The sequence below is a fragment of the Coenobita brevimanus genome, chromosome 39, assembly GCF_032717465.1.
Source record: "Coenobita brevimanus isolate Jiangsu-jjx chromosome 39, ASM3271746v2, whole genome shotgun sequence".
Classification (NCBI taxonomy): Eukaryota; Metazoa; Arthropoda; class Malacostraca; order Decapoda; family Coenobitidae; genus Coenobita; species Coenobita brevimanus.
The window spans coordinates 17,223,250-17,241,461 of NC_136992.1; positions in this window are offsets into that span (position 1 = coordinate 17,223,250).

An 18,212-nucleotide genomic window follows, 5' to 3' on the forward strand; every position below is an offset into this window, starting at 1 on the left:
TTTAGAGCTAAAGGAATCTAAGAAAGAAAAATATGGAAAAATCAGATTAGTCGATTGTTTTTTAGTGTGTTATGTCATGTTTTAACTTGTTCGGAAGACATTTTACTTATACAAAAGCGATGAGATTAAGGCTAGTGCTTAGGGGGGAAAAAAAAAGCTGTGTTTGGAAATGACGAAGGATTTCATTTGTTAACGCACGTCGGAGCTATCCCTGCATAAAATTGTCTACCGACACTGATTTGCTTTGATCAGTGAACTTAACCGTTATCGTTTACACGCCAGGGGAATCTGTCAATCTATAAACAAACGCTTTAATCCCTATGGTGGTGGTCAGAGCTTCCTTATATTCGCTAATATTACCTTTTTTATTTATTTTTTATTTATAGCCCGACGCCCTAATCCCGCAAAGGGTGGCCGCAGACAAAACGCCTCCAAGTCGGTCTGTCACCCACCATTTGACTACCCTCCCCCCAACTCCCCCCCTCCCTCATATACCTCTCTACTCCATCCCCCCACCTCATCCTCGGTCTACCCCTCCCTCTCCCTCCCTCCACCTCACCTACATACACCCTCTTAGTCAGTCTTTCATTCTCCATTCTCTTCACATGTCCAAACCACCTCAGTGTATTTCTCCTAATTTTCTCAACCACACCCACATCCACCCCACACACACCGCAACTCAGCCAGGAGACAGGGCGTGTGTGCTGGGCATTCCCCAGGCCCTGTCTTCCCCCTTACCTTACTCAAGACAACCACCACCAACCGGGCTACAGCAAGGCCCGGTCTCCTCGAATGTGGAGAGAATCAACAACAACAACAACAACATCCACCCCACAACGTTCCTTCGTCACCATAATTAAGGGCTACGCATCCCTTCAAATAATGCAAAAAGGACAAAGGTTTCAATGAACTTTTTTGTCTTCCATTTCTTTTTTGCCGTATCAGTCACTGTAATTCTCATTCTTCTCTCCGTGCACCTGAAAGTGCCGTCCACCTTTCAGAAAATCTCGTTTCCTTAGGGTTTGAATACCACTCACTGATGTACAGGGATGCCACTGAATGCTGTTATATGTGTTTAAGGTTGTAATGAAGCTCTTATATGAGGAAGCAGCTAATCTAGTGGTATAACATTAATTTTGGACTAAGACAAGGAGGTGCAATGTCTCTAGGACTGTTCAGCATTTATTTACATGGGGTTATGAGAGGAGTAAAAAAGCTGGCGTGAGGGGGAGAGGGGTGAAAACAGTAAATAATGGTGAAGACAGCAGTATATTTGATGTACGCCGGTGATGCTTTACTGCTGGTCGATGGAGAACAGGAACTTTACGGACTAGTGTGTATTCTTGTTGATGTCTGTGACCGTTGGACCTTGAAAGTAAATGTAGATCGCCGAAGAGTGAATTAATGGTTGTTGAATGTGACTCCCAGTGTGAAATTCTAGTGAGTGGAAAGAGGCTTAAACTAGCGAGAGTTTAAATACTTGAGTGCGGTGACAAAAAAAGAGAGGTAACCATGCAAAGGAAGCGGATAGGGGAAAGAAAGTAGCTGGTTCTATGAAGGCCTTGATAGGAGACAGAGGTCTGAATGCAGTGGAGACAAGAAAATTGCATGAAGAATTATTAGTACCATACTAACATACGGGTGTGTGACTCTGCTATGGCACGAAAACGAAAAACCAAGAGTTAGAGTGATGCAGATTCTTGAGAAAAGTTTGGAGTGCAGAGTGGACAGGATGAGAAACAAAGTGATTCGTGAAAGATGTGGAGCAAAACAGCCCGTTGAAAACAAAGTTCCAGGGTTCTTGTTGTTGTTGCTGTTGCTCAAGCTTGATCCGTCTGACTGAGCAGACCGGTCGACCGTAGGTAAGCAACTGCCACACCCTTGATGCTGTGTCTTTGTTTTAGTGCAGCATGTGCTGTACAGTGCTCCATTATGTGCAGTACGATGAGTGAACCCATTCTAGCTGGGCACGTGCCATCAATGATTCCACCTAACCTAAATCTAAGCTGGTAGTCCCGATGCCCAGTAATATTTTTTTAATGCAAAGATGAAAGAATCAAAGGGTCGAAACCTGCAAAATTGTTCCATCCACGAGAGAGAGAGAGAGAGAGAGAGAGAGAGAGAGAGAGAGAGAGAGACTCAAAATCCGTTGATGTCTTGACGCACAGCACTTAAAAGACGGCAGGTCACAAGCAGAAGGACATACAGACAGAGGAGGACAGTTCCAGAGTTACCTGTTGCATATATGAAAGACTGGAAGCAACGGTTAACTCTTGCATTAACGATCTGGACAGAAAAGGGGCAAGAGTTTGTTGCCAGACGGGTGTCACGTACCGTGCCTGCCATCATAGTTGAGTGATGCATGAGGACAGTTCAGGAAGAGCAGTGACCATTACGTAGCGACAGAAAATAAAGATGCATCACAGCGGCGAGGAGGCAGAGGTTGAACGGAGTCAGTAAGAGGAGAATTAATGAGATGAAAAGTATTTGACTCCAACCTGCTGAGATCTGTATGTGAGGAACCCCCCCACACATGAGAGCTGTACTCCGCAAAGGGGAGAATAAAACCCCAGTATAAAGTCAACAGCTTTGAGGGGGTAAAGATGACGCGAAGTCGGCCTAACACACCTAAGCTCAATTAGATTTTGCTGGAGAGGTAATAATTATGATTCTTTGAAAGGTAATATGATCTATTCATGAAAATTCCCGAGAAAATAAAACCCCAAGAACCTTTAAAGCTTATGCAGACATGAGCGGAATATTGCTGAATATTAACGGATACTCCTGTAAAAATTTTGTCGGGTTGAAAGATGTAGGAAGTGGGTTTCTGGTACATTAAAAACAAGGTTACTTTTACAGTACCCCAATCAGAGATATGAGTCATGTCAGAAATTAGGTGGCCGTTGCCTCATCCCGTGTTTGTTGAAGTAATTGTTGTGATGGACGCTTTGAGAACCAGAGCTAAGGGTGCAGGGTGAAGTTATCGGCAGACATGGGGCAATGACACAGGTAACGTAACTGATTACCATTATGATTATATGACAATTTATTTAGAAAGACTAAGCTACCGAGTACAGAGAATTCCAATGTATTCGATTACAATTGCAATTATATACCGTACCTTGCTAGTCAGGTCAGGTGCGGGTAAGGGGATGGGTCTGTTATGATGTGGCAGGGGTAAACCAGTTCTGCTGTCGGGCCCTGCTGTGGATGTCACTGATTGCATTGCGCAGTTGACCCTTGTGCGGTGTGATGCGGTGAGGATCTGTCCGTTCTCCCCTTTGGGGCTAAGATGCGAATAAATGTGTTTGAATGGATGAGTAAATGGAGAGTGAGTCGTCCTGTCTCGGCTACCTCCCTTTCCTTGGGGGAAGCAGCCTAGGTATATAGATAGATAGATAGATAGACCTTGCATTCGTGATTACACTCATGATTACCTACTACATGAATAATAAAAAGATCATTTTGTTTTGAAGGTACAACTATTATACTTGTACCTGTTTACAATTATGCAAATTCATACTCAACATTGTAGTTAACGTTCTAACAGCGTTATTAAGTAAAGGAAGGCTTAAGTTTACTTTATTCTTGATGCTCTATATTGTAGTTTACGTTCCAACAGCATTATTAAATAAAGGTGGGCTTCAGTTTACTTTATGCATGATGCTCTATACTGCAGTTTACGTTTCAACAACATTACTAATTAAAGGAAGGCTTCAGCTGACTTTATTCATCATGCTCTATATTGTAGTTCACATTCCAACAGCATTATTTTGTAAAGGAATGCCTCAGATTACTCCCGTAACTTCCACCTGCTATACTCCACACAGCCACTGTACTGGACTATCTACCTGTCTACTGCCAGACTCTGTCACCTCCTGCCTCAACCTCTTTCAGTTGTTAGTCAAAACTGTAAAATACAGCTTAAACACCACAGTTTATCAGTACAACCCGGCGTAAATTAAAACAGCCGGTGTATTGTTTTATTAAGTGTGTGTGTGTGTGTGTGTGTGTGTGTGTGTGTGTGTGTGTGTGTGTTTTGATCAGATTTTAATCAGACAAGGTAGAAATGCTAAGGATCAACCAAATGACCGGCACATTCTTTTTCAGAATAATAAATCAAAGGTAAGGTCACATGCCATAGCCACTCTAAACAGCTTTGATCCGATTTAGACAAACTTTACAGAAGAGTTTAGGGTAATGCAACAATGAAGGGATTCTCTTTTTAAAACAATCAGTCTGAGGTTAAGGTAAAAGGGTAAAGGTCATACTTCGACCAGGATATGTCACTGTGAATAAAAACAACCGAAAGCTTTTATCTGAACTGGACCAAACCTGGTGGAAGGGTTGAGGGTCATTCAAGTTTCGTTTATCGGATTTCTATCTATCTATCTACAGGTATCTATCTATCTATCTATCCATATAAATATATCATCAGCCAGGACAGGCCTATCTCGACCGAAGTGGCTTTGGATGTGTGTGTAGTTTGTGAACCAAGTGTAATCGGCCCGCGCAAGCCGACTGGGTGCAAGCATACTTTATAGTACACGACACTGGTTCAACCACAGCACCCTTTATGTCCGCTAATGCAGTACGTGGCCAGAAGAAAGCTCCCAAAGTTTATTATCCTGGCGAGGCGCGAACCCTCGTTCTTCAGTGTACGAAACGCACACATTATCACTGTACTACAGAGGTTCCATATATATATATATATATATATATATATATATATATATATATATATATATATATATGATGATATCCACAAGGAAAACAGAAACACGAAACAACCCGAGCGCTTTATTCACATTTCCCCTAAAGATGTGAAACTGAAAACACAAGAGTTCTTGGCATACTTTATGTTTCCTTTTTCCTTGTGAACATCAGCATATCAATGAATCACGTGTTAGTACGTGATTTATTTGCATACGTACGAGTATATGTAACAACTGGACAGAGTTAAGCTTGACATATTTTACCAGACAGAAAGCAACCTTGGTGAAAGAGGTGAGAAGATAAAATGCTTCAATTTGAGAACGTTCAATCAAAAGGTCGGTGTTGAATCATATGTTTATTTCGATCTGGACCAAACTGGTGGAGATGGGGAAAGGCAGCCAGGGATGAAAAAAAAAAAAAATGATTTAAGAGAAAAAAAAGGTCAAAGATCATGGTCAGAGGGATTGCTCGCTCCACAGTCTTCACAGGATTCGGACTAAAAGGTTGAGAGTCAGGCAAGGATGAAGTAATTCGATTCTGAGAACAATCGGTGGAAGGTCAAGATAACAAGGTTAAGACAAATGTTCGGCCCTTTGACCAAGTGCAGGGAGTGGGTATTGCATTCTGTGTGCTTCATCCTATGACAATTCTTTTTTTTTTTCTTTCTTTTTACGAACTACACGAGTTTTGTGTTTTATGTACACTTGAGACATGAAGTAAATTTCCAGACAAAGAATACATATCACTGACGAACTTTTGAGTGCTGAGGCAGTATACAAGTTGCACAGCAGACTCCCTTAATTCCATTAATTTATCTAAGCCTTTCTGCGCTGATTCAGCACCAAGTGTTATTAGCCGCATACTGGAATGCTGCATTAAGTCTGCAGTTCTGGAATGGATACAAATAGGCGAGTAATTTTAAGTACCTTATAAATACGTAAAAGAAAAAAAAAATAATTTAATAACACAAACTGCCTTAGTCGACTGCCTTACATAAGTCGTGCCATGACACCGTCAAGGGTGGGATAATGAAAATGAAAAAAATAATGGCAGAAATGGGATGGGATATTGGCGAGCCGCGGTCCTTGGTTAGGAAAATGTACCCTTTGAAAATGGGTGTTGCAGGCTTAGTGACTTGAGTACAATTAAGAACTGTTTCAGGCTATCCTCCAGGAATGACAGATTCAGGGTGGTGAAGACATGGATATGGTAGACAAAGACCTCCAGGATATGTATAATAAAATGGAACGCTGTGGGGGTGGGAAAGGCCACGCGTGAATACCTTGTGGAAATGAATGTTGTTGGGTTGATGGTTTGAGTGCAATGAAGGTTCAATTGAAAGTTTTGTCCAACAACAAGAACAAAATAGCACATTTCGTGTTACAACATTTAACCTTGCATTTTGTCAAAAAAAAAAAAAAAAAAAAAATCTCGCATCATGTTGCCAAAGATGGTAGGTGTACAGAAGAATGGTTGAATGACTGGTTAACCTAATGCCAATAATACAATACAAGCAATTTTGATCACTTTTATTAATATGGGTAATATGTTAAATATGGCTTCATTACTTGGCAAATAATTTTGCAAAAACAAATCTATGTTCCGACTGGGAATAGACTGTCAACACAATTATAAATTTCTCTTCAGGATATGAATAACTGACTTTTGGTTGTGTCTTGTCGGACCATTTTGCCTGAAAGCCTGCTGTATAATGGCAAAGGAGTATTATGAACTTACAGTTCTACTTTCCTAAATTGCTGACCTTGATTTAGCTTGTTACCTGCGAAATATCCTCAATGCATTAGTTTTCTGTTAACGACAGATTCTGCTGCGCTCAGAAAACAAAACGCACCAAAAATGTTTATCTGAATAAAGTCAAGCTGTGTGTGTGTGTGTGTGTGTGTGTGTGTGTGTGTGTGTGTGTGTGTCGTCCTGTTCATCTGTTCGTTTCTTTCACGAGAAAGGTAACAGATGCTGATCAAATTCTTTTTTCATCAGGTCGGGGTACGTCCAGGATGTCAGAAAAATGCCAAACAAAATTTTGGCAAGCGCGCGTGACGCGACGGAGCGAAATTGTTGGAGGCGAAAAAAAAGACCTTTTAGTCAGAATTGGTCATTGTGGGCTCGGTATCGGTATGAAAACAAAGGTGTTTACAAACATTTTGTGATGGAAATGCTATTAGTTAGTCCCGCAAATTTTTGTTGGCAAGCAATACTATAAAAAGGCGCCGGTGCCAGAGGGGCGACCGTGCCAAACTGCTCATTTGAGATATTTAAGGTTAAGCATAACACATCTATAGCACCGTTGGATATTGACCAAATATAAACAACTTACCCTCATTTTGCTTATGTGGATGAGCACTCTTGAAGTAACATAATAAAAAGTATTTATAATAAATCAATTTTGACTAAATGCCCCTAATTAGCAGGTACTAATAACAATCTGAAATAAGAATGCAATTAGACGATTAAAAAAAAAAAAAGAAAGATCACTAATAATAAAGAAAAACTATTATGAAATATTGACACTAAATATCTTTCTGAACTTTTGGGACATTTTTTTACCGCTGTTATTTGGGAAAACACTAATTATATTCCTGAAATAAGTCAAAATAATTATTTAATGGTTTTGTCACAAATTATATGTGTCACTCCTTGGAGGCTCAAAACCAATATTAAAGTCGCTGTTAAACACGTCTCTGTAATAATGGCTGGTCACTGCCTTAGATTTACCTTTAGTTTTTAAATACTTGATGTAGCTAGAATACAGTACTTCAAGGTTCTGGCCTTAGAATCACCCATCGGAAGGCAGGTTTTCCTTTGGCATTTTGTTCCATATTACAGACAACGTTTGCTAGTTCCTTTGAAAAATTACAGGGATAACTCATTTTCGCTATTTTGGTGCTGCATAATGTAAGAAAGCTCTGGCATGTTGTGGACATCTCTGATTTGGCAACTGTGGTAACTAGAGTACACTCGAAGATTCGAGTGTCATGCAAGATTATATAAAGATGGAGGTGAGTTTGAGATTAGCTTGACTTGTGGCCTTGTAAAGTTTGTGTAGTTCTGGTACTTGTGAAACCTGTGAAATGTAGTTGGCAAGCATACCGTGTAATTACTTAGTAAATAAAGACAATGAACGTGAGAAGCCAGTGTTTGTTTAAGACGCCTGGGCTGATCTTGTGTACTGTACAATGAAAGGAAGACTCTACGAAGAACGATTCACTGGGTGACGTCCTCCCTTTACTGAACCATAGCTGTTGGAGCCTGTAGCAGTGTGAGATGTGGACGTAACATTATTATTTATTTTTCCACCAAATAAATGTCAGATACTTTTCGATGAGGCCTCGTGTATGTGTGTGTGTGTGTGTGTGTGTGTGTGTGTGTGTGTGTATATATATATATATATATATATATATATATATATATATATATATATATATAAAATATATATATATATATAAAAAATATATATATATAATATATATATACATATATATATATATATATATATATATATATATATATATATATTTTTGTGTATATATATATATATATATATATATATATATATATATATATATATATATATATATATATATATATATATATATATATATATATATATATATATATATATATATATATATATATATATATATACACACACACGAGGCCTCATCAAGAAGTATCTGACATTTAGCTGGTGGAAAAAAAATAATAATGTCACATCCACATCTCACACTGCTACAGGCTCCAACAGCAATAGTTTAGTATACGAAGGACGTCACCCAATGAATCAGCAAACTTCGTTAGCAGCTACCTCAACCTAAGCCCCTGTGAGTCATCCAGGCACTGGCAACTTGAAAAAGGTCTTGTAATTGGTGGCAGATACTCATCTTCATTGGCTACACTCCTTCTACAGGCCTTCCTCTGATGCCACTCATGGTCCACTGCCTGGCACAGTCCCACAATTTCTCAGTCGTTGATTATCTGTGGCTCACGGGAGAAATTGGCCACCACAACCGGCACTTCACCTGCACCTGTTTCCACCAAAGTCCTAACCACCATCACTCTGGCCCTCGTCTTGCACTGTACATCTGGCTCCACCACTCCTAGATAGCTGTTAAAAGAGCTACTCATCTTACACTGGAGCAGTAACTCTGATCTTGGAGGTATCACTGTAGTGCACAGCACCCTCACCTCACCAACGGAACTGGTATGTCTCACTGTCATGATGGGAACCGACTTTCCCCGGACCTTTAGTCTCAAAGAGCAGCAGTCCAGCTTACATCCCATGGACATCAGATAGCCCAGACCAAGAAGGCAGGGATCCCCCATCTCGGCTACGTAGACTGGAAGCATGGCCTCTTGTCCTGCCACTTCAATCTGGTTATCCAAGGGTTCCCTTAGTTCAGCGCAGTGCCCAGTTACGCCACACAATTGTTCTGATGACTCAGGCAGATACCGATGAAGTAACACATCAGGCTTCACGAAAGTCTGCTCTCAGACTGAATCAATCACCAGAGAACACTTTTTGCCATCTATTCTTCCATCTACCTGCACACTGTCAATCGCAGTTGTCTTGCATTTTCTCGGTGATGGGGCTTACTTGGGAAAAACTGGCAGGTGGTTGCCCCTTAACACCAGCCTCCACTAGCTTTCTGCTTCCTTCTGGTCTTTTGCAGCCTTCTGCTTATCCTCCTTTTTCTTCTTTGGACACTCACAACTGAAGTGTCCATACTCACTACATTATCCAACACCCTACTGTTACAATTGTAGATTTCCTTGCACTTCTCTGTTCTTGCTCCTACTTCAATTTGTAACAACCCTCTTTCTTGTGTCCAAGCTTCCCACAGAACCAGCAACCTCCTCTGATGTTCTCCTGTTCCGTCTTCAACTTGAAGCAGTCCTCTTTCTTATGTCTTGGCTTTTCATGGTGCCAGCAACTTCCTTCAAATTTTTCTGCTTCATGCACCTGCCCCTTTCATACCTTGAATCCTGGACTACAACCTGCCTGAAAAGTAGACGTGCTGGATCTGATGAAGGATTCAAATTTCAGAGCCCCAGCTAGTGCTTCTTGCATGCTTCTTGGTTGTGCACGCTTCACTTGCACTTTAAACTCTGTACTATCAAGAGCATAGATGAATGGTCCCTCGAGCAGCCAACAGGTTAGGTGCTGCTCCAGGGTACACCTTGTGTGCCATATTCTCCAGGTCATGAGCAAGCTGCTGTAGGGATTCGCCTCGAGCTCGCATGTGCCTCCGGAACCATATTCTGTAAAACTCAGTCTGGTACCTGGTCCCATATCTGCACTCCAGCATTTCTACTAGGAACTGATAACTGTTCCTCTCCTCCACTGACGTCTGCCCAAGAATCTCCACTACGGCACCCTTATCCCATAAAGACCACATTTATTTCAGACAGGGTACCTTCCACAACTGCAGTTTGGGGGTGTTTTGGCGACTTTCACCAAGAGCAAATTGATTGTTTTCTGGCTAAAGACGAAGAATTTACACACCTGACAACGCAATCCGCACCCTCGTAGGTCAAATGGTTACCGCACAATCGCGTGTCAAATTTAAAACAAAGTTTATAATAGTTACCCCTCGAAAACACTCTAAAACGTGAAAATTTTGATAACTAATATTTTTCTTATTGAAACCGGTCATTTCAAAGTGTTTTGTCACACTAATCATGAAAATAGGTGTATGTAGGTGTGGGGGAGATTACTAGGCTGTGGGGAGTAGGCCTGTAGGTATCGGGGTTGGAAGAATAACCAATTTTTTGCATAAAAAGAAAGCACTCAGTGTGTTCTGTAATATCTTGGCGGCCTGATACCTCTCGAGGGTCTGTAGGGGGTGGGTGGGTATTGAAGGACAAGGAGAGAGGGATGGGGTGGGGTTCAGGGGGGACACAAGGTTAGCAGGTGGGAGGAGGAGCAAGAGTGGGTGGGAAGGGATGCAGGTGGTAGTGGGAGGAGAGATGCGGGTGTGTGGAGGGGTGGGAGGGTGATGGGGGACAAGAGGGAGTGGAGTAGAGGGTGGCATGGAGGCAGCCCAGAGGGGGGTGCCCCTCCACAGCCCGGGTTGGTCCGATCCCCCCTCACGCCACCTCAGGGGTGAGTTCTCATTGGCCTGAAGCCATGTACGTCATAATCGGCGGAGGAAGCGCTCTGCAGTTTTTTACAGGCCCCGCTCAATTAATGCGTTTAGGCATTCTGTTTTGGCGTAAAACTCAAATCACATCAATTGATGCGATTAGGACTTTAGGGGTTGAGGCTAGTAGTAAGCTGTAATGCCCTCTGCCTATCACCACAACCATTCTGATCAGCAAAGTAACAAAAACTGTGCATGGTAAGCTTCCCAAGATACTTTGCCATCAATTTCCTGAGGTTCCTTTTTAATTAGACCCCAATTATAGCCATGCACTTCACTGGTTTGAGGCCTAAAAACTGAAGCATCATAATTAAGTCCAGGACCCAAAACCCCTGCATTCTGATTACTCAACCCTGTAATGCTATCTTCAGATGCTTGGGATTCATCAAGATTCAACATACACTGTCAGTTTTTATCATATACTCCTTGTATACTTACACGAGGCTCAGCAGTGCAAAATTTCCCTACAGCCTTCATTCTCTCACTAATTATCTTTAACTGGCCATTGACATGCTGTCCGTAATCCATCACAATTCCTTCACTAATCTTCAGTTGGTTGTCTAAGTGCTGTCTGCATTCCATCACGTTATTGCTTACCTCACACTTCTGCTGCTGTAGCTGAGTATATATACTTTCTCTTTCAACTGTTGCTGCTCTTTCTTAATTTCCCCCATGAAAGTATCTGGCTGTTCTTGCATCCTCAGTTGTAACTCCTTCTGTTGCTTCTGTAATGGCTCTTGAAGTCATGCATATCATTCTTTTTGTTCTTCACTTTGTCCCTGTAGTTGTTTGAGGTCGTTCTATCCATCACTTATTGCTTGCAGCTGTTCACTGAGTTCTATCTTGAGCTTGTTTGTCCTTCACTTTGTTCTTGTAGTTGTTCACTTTGTGCTTGTAGTTGATCACTGGTTCTTTCTGCCCTTCAATCTGTGCTTGCAGAAACTTCGTGACTGCAGCCAATGACACCTCCTCCTGCCTAGCCTTGCTTCTCGTCTGTACACCTTCTGCTTTCATGCCGAAGATTAGACTCACTGCAGCACTTTTTGTCCCAGCTCCTGACACCACTTGTTATGTCCATGTCCCACACTGCCACAGGCTCCAACAGCTGTAGTTCAGTATAGAAAGGACGTCACCCAGTGAATCGTTCTTCACAGGGTCTGCCTTTCAATGTACAGTAGACAAGATCAGCTCAGGCGATGTCAACAAACACGGACTTCTCACGTTTGTTGTCTTTATTTACCAAGTAATTACAGAGTATGCTCGCCAACTACACTTCACAGATTTCAAAAGTACCAGAGCTACACTAACTTCGTAAGATCACAAGTCAAACTAAACTCAAACTCATTTAATCTCTCCTCCATCCTTATATAATCCTGCATTACACTGGAATCTTCGAGTTTATTCTAGCTACCACAGTTGCCAAATCAGAGACATCTAAAACATGCCAGAGTTTCTTACATTACATAGCACTCTAAATTATTTAGCATACAAACTGAAATAAAATTACATAATTTAAGTCATATAAACAAAAATTTCATAGAGAAAATGAGCATAAAAATAATGTATAACTTTACAAAATAACCCCACTCACAATAGCAGACTGACTGACGATTCTGACACATAACAGAAACTGTGAGAACCACCAGGAACCCTTCAGTACTACCTAACTAGCAATTCCCACTTCTCAGCAGTAAAGCTTAATGAGCTCAGACTTTAATCCCCTTCTAGCCTAAGTCTCCTTGGGACTCAACACACGAATCCAGAAGTCCTTCCAATGCTGCAAACATATTATAAAGTGAGTTTTTGGGATCGCCAACAAAATCTTGTACCTGTTTTGTCTTACTCTCACTTGTGTCCTCAAATCTCGAACCCTAATGCGACATCTTCACTTCAGGAAATAGTCAATTGTTGCAGACAGCCGTGTCAGGAGAGATGCGAGCCTGCTGCCGGACCTGTGTGATCCTGTGTTTGGCAAAAAAATTCTGGATGAGATGAAAAGAATTTAGCTGGGGCATTGTCTAGGCGGAACTGCCAGTCCGCTTCCCACAGCTCTCGGTTCTTGGGTCGCACTGCATTCCTCTGGCATTGAAGAGCTTGCAGGTAGTACTCTTTATTGTTTGGCCTTCTGGAGCAACCCATAATGAACAACACCCTGGTGGTCTTAAAAAAAAAAAAAAAAAATCAGCATGAGTTTCACCTTCCTTTATTTTTAAACGATTTTACTAGTCCTTATCTACGTAACACCCATTGCTTCATCGTCAAAAGCCTGCTGATGGTTTCACATTGTGTGTCACCAAATTTTTTTTACAAAATTTGATACAATAACCTTGCTTGAATTGCTCGGTCATCATGGTACAGAACAAAAATGCGATGAAGTAAATTAACACGTCCCCCAAAACACGCTGCCCGGCGGCAACCGCGCTAGGAGGCAGCGCTGAACATATTCGAGCATGTGCACAACGATTCAGTGTCACTCTTCACTAACTCACATCCTCTTCCTCTTATTTGTTCACGAATAAAAGGGTATGGTCGGATACTTTTCAATCAGACCTTGAGTGTGTGTGTGTGTGTGTGTGTGTGTGTGTGTGTGTGTGTGTGGTGATTCACTACTCTGAAGACCCATGATAATGTCAATAGAGTCTTTAGTAATGACCAGATTTAAATGAAACTCCTTATTCACGAGTTCCAGATTGTGTCAGTTATACGAATACTGGATCTGAGAAAGTCCCAAACATTTGGATAAAGAGAGACATATGGTAGAAATTATATGATGTTCTGTCACCAGTGCCTCATTTGGTCAGCATTACCAGTATTCATGCCGTATTTCGTAACTAACTGCGTTTATTTAAGTCTCCTGATATACCTCTACGAATATTATTTCTGCGTGTGAGACTTAAAAAACATGCCGCGCATACTTCATTAGCTAACAGAGTACAGTACGGTGGTGAATGCAGCCATCCTACTACACAAGTTCCACCATACATTCTCTTATTTGGAACACTAAATTCAGTTATTTTTAAATGCTAAAGACGACCACTTTCACACCTTGGTGTAACTGTGGATACACTGTGATGAGATAACGAAGTACTGAAAATATCTGAGGCCTCAGAGTCATGAATCACGTGTGTGTGTTTGTGTGCTTTCCCTCTTTATACATATACATACATACATATATATATATATATATACCGGTATATATATAAACCGGTATATATATATATATATATATATATATATATATATATATATATATATATATATATATATATTCCTATGTAAGGAAGAAGGATCCAAAGGCCAGGAGCCCGCAAACTGTTCCTTTCCCGAAAAAACAAAAATACAAAAAAGAGGCAAATTCAAGATCCGTTCACTTCGAGATCCCTGGACACACTGCGTTTGAAAGACTGAAGATCATAGGAAGTAGGAAATACAGATAAAGGGAGACATTTCCAGAGTTGACCTGTTGCATAAATAAAGGACTGGAAGTAACGATTAACTCTTCCATTAGAGAGTTGGGCAGAAAAGTGATGAGAGTTTATTGACAGACAGGTGATACGCGCTCGTCATCGAGGTGGTAGGATGCAAGCAGACAGTTCAGAGACGTGACCATTGAAGTAGCTATACAAATGAGATAAAGATGCAAAAGTGCGGTGATGAGACAGAGGTTGAAGGGAACCAGTAAGAGTAGGAGAGTTAATGAGACAAAAAGCTTTTGACTCCACCCTATTGAGAAGAGCTGCATGTGCGAAGTCTCCCCACACATGAGAGTTGTACTCTACACAGGGGCGAATAAATCCTGTGTATAAAGTCAACAACTGCGCAGGGGTAAAGATGGTACAGAGTCTGCTTGGCACACCAAATCTCTGGGAAGCAGATTTTACAAGAGATGTAATATGACCTTTCCAAGATAAATCCCGTATATATATATATATATAAAATCATCATCATCATCATCATCATCCGTTTGAGTGTCCACTGCAGGACCGGTGTAGCGTTATAATTTGTCCCCCTGTCCGCCCCCTACGGCGCATGCGTGGGGATTGCCAGAGGTCGCCACAAATATGCCATTTGTTCTCTTATCTCCGTAGGGGTAACATGATCGGAGCCTCTCGCCCTTTGTTTACAAACGGCAAATGGTCATTCCGGCTTCTCATATCATTCGTCTCAAAGCTTTCTCGGGTAGTTTCCGCCCTTAAATTAAATTAGGTTAGGCGGAAAGCAGTAAAAATTCGAATTTCTAAGGTATGAATGAGTTAGGTTGGATAAACATAGTTATAATTAATCATATGGGGACGAGTTATCTAATCTGTTAGGCGTGAGGAATGCCTTAGCTTTGTATCTTACAGGAATGAGTCAAGCTCGTACTGTCCCGTGTATTAAACCATTTTTATCATACATATCCTTGAAATTATAAATAGTTTTGGCACACACTACCTCATTCGGTTGTGCATTCCACTGATCAATTGTCCTATTAGGGAAACTGAATTTCCTTACACCTTTATCACCTCTTTTTATGCTGTATTTTGCAATGTCCTCTTGCTGATGCTTCACACATATGATATATATTCGTTTATGTCTATTTTCTGTTCCCCTGATATGCATTTATATAGCATAATCATGTATCCTCCTCCTCTCCTGCAGCGTTGGTAAATTCAATCTTTCCAGTCTTTCTCAGTAACTTAAATCCCTTAAGCTTGGTACCCATCTTGTAGTGGCCCGTTGTATTTTTTCAATCTTATCTGTGTTTTTTTGAGATGAGAATTCCAGACTACTGTGATGCATAGTCCAGAGTTGGTCTGATGAACATGTTCCTCAGCATATCTTCATTTATGTATGTGAATGCTATTCTCATATTAGCAAGCAATATATACATGTTTCGTACCTTCTCACTGATGTGATCATCAGGAGATAGTCTGTTACTGATAATTACTCCTAGGTCCTTCTCCTTTTCTGATATGTGTAGGGTTGATCTTCCTAACTTATAATACCAATCTGGTCTTTTCTCACTTTTACCAAACTTTATTACATGACACTTATCCACATTAAATTCCATTTGCCATTTATTGCTCCATTCATGAAGCTTGTTCAATTCCTCTCGCAGCTCTTCGCAAGAATCTATGTTAGTAATTTTCTTTTGAATTTTTGCATCATCTGCAAACATATTTAGATAGCTTCCTCTCTGCGTTATATATTCACTTTAATACCCACCCAACCCCTTTTAAATGCCATAGAGTCAGTAAGTGGCTTGGTGCTAGCTTTTCCTTTTCCTTTTTTTTCCAATTATCCAATCCAATCCCTTTAGTATTGAGAAACCTTACATCTCCCTTTAGTTTTGAGAAATCTCACATAAGAGTGTTAGGCTAGTCCAGTATAGTTCAAGTTCAGTCAATGTAAAATAAAAATTAGCCTCCAAATTTCATTTATGGAAAAGTACTTTTAACTCCAAACACTATGAAAACAGTATGCAATCCAGCAGGGTATGCTTTGTGAAGTTTCCTGTTCACACTGTTACAGCACTTCTACTGATTCAATGGATAATGATAAAGTAAAAACCCTTATCAGTTACATTACCGAGATCACTTCAGATGCTAGTTATGGAAAAAAAAAAATCCTAAGTTAGGTTATTCAGCACATTGGGTACATTACTACAAATCACTGATTGGCATATTTTAATACCAATCGTTTATTTAAATCTGCACACATGTGCAGTAACATAAACCCTGTCGTGTCCAGTAGCACAGGATATATTTATATACTGTACTATCAGTGGAAATGCATTGAATACAGTAAAAAAAAAAAAAAGAAAAAAAAAAAGCAAAAGTTAGCACCAAGCCAATGAAAATATGGCACTGAGGTGGAAGGGGGTTGGGTGGTTATTAAAGTCAAATTATAAGGCTGAGAGATAAGACACATGAAGTACAAGAGGAGGGGAATAATAAGCGCCAGTACCAAGCTAAAACAATGACTACATGGCACTATAATGGAAGAGGGTTTGGTGGGTATTAAAGTGAAAATGTAAGGCAGGGAGGTAAAACAGATAGAGTACAGGAGCAGAGTGGGAAGAGGGGAAGGATGGAGATTAAAGTGCCCCTTTTGCCACAAGCAGGGATACTTAGGAAGTATTCTGTCCCCCCTCCCTACAGGGGTACTATCAATGGAAACTAAGCCAGCTCCCAGTCACGGTTATTTCACGAATCCTTTCCCCTCGGGGAAGGGGGCATAGAATACTTCCTCAGTATCCCTGCTTGTCGTAAAAGCCGACTAAAAATCCTTCCCCTTTTCCCCCTCTGCTTCTTGTACTTTATCTGTTCCACCTCTCTGCCATATATTTTCAATACCCACCCAAGTTAGTGCCATATAACTTATTCATTGAATGGAATGGATTAAAAAAAAAAAAAAAAAAAAAAAAGGAAAGCGAGCACCAAGCCACTCATTGACTATATGGCACTACAATAGGAGTTGGGTGGGTATTAAAGTGAAAATATAAGGCAGAGAGGTGGGACAGATAAAGTACAAGAAGCAGAGGGGGATAAGAGGAAGGATGAAGATTAAAGTGCCCCTCTTAAAAAGGTTTTTACGACAAGCAGGGATACTGAGGAGGTATTCTATCCCCCCCCCCCTCCCGAGGGGGAAACTTAGTCATTGAGTGGCTTAGTGCTCGCTTTCCTTTTTTTTTTTTTTTAATTATTATTCCATTCCATTTCATTCCATTCCATTCATGAGTCCTTTACTCATCCCTCTTAACCACCTGTGAGGTCTACAAATACCTCTAGAGTAGTCAAATTTAACACAATGAGAACTACTCAGCTACAGACCAGTATCAATGACCAGTGTTGTAAGATACTAGAAGAGCTGGTAAGGGAAGTTTGGGTAAAACATCTAGAACATGGTATGATAAAAGAGAGGCAGTTCGGTTTTAGGAAGGGAAAATCATGTGTTACTAATCTTCTAAGCAATTATGACAAAGTTAGAGAAACATTACAGAAAAGAGACGGATGGGTGGACAGTATCTATTTAGATTTTACGAAAGCATTTGACAGAGTACCGCACCAAAGACTTTTATGGAAGCTGTTCTATCAAGGAGGTATCCAAGGCATTCTCCACTGTTGGATGCAGGATTTTCTCAGAAAAAGGGAAATGAGAACAATATTAAGGGGAAATTACTCATCATGGAGGGAAGTGACCAGCGGAGTTCCACAGGGCTCAGTTATGTTTTTAGTATATATAAATGGCATAGATAGCAATATTGGAAATGGAAGCTATCTAAATATGTTTGCAGATGATGCAAAAATTCAAAAGAAAATTACTAACATAGATTCTTGCAAAGAGCTGCAAGAG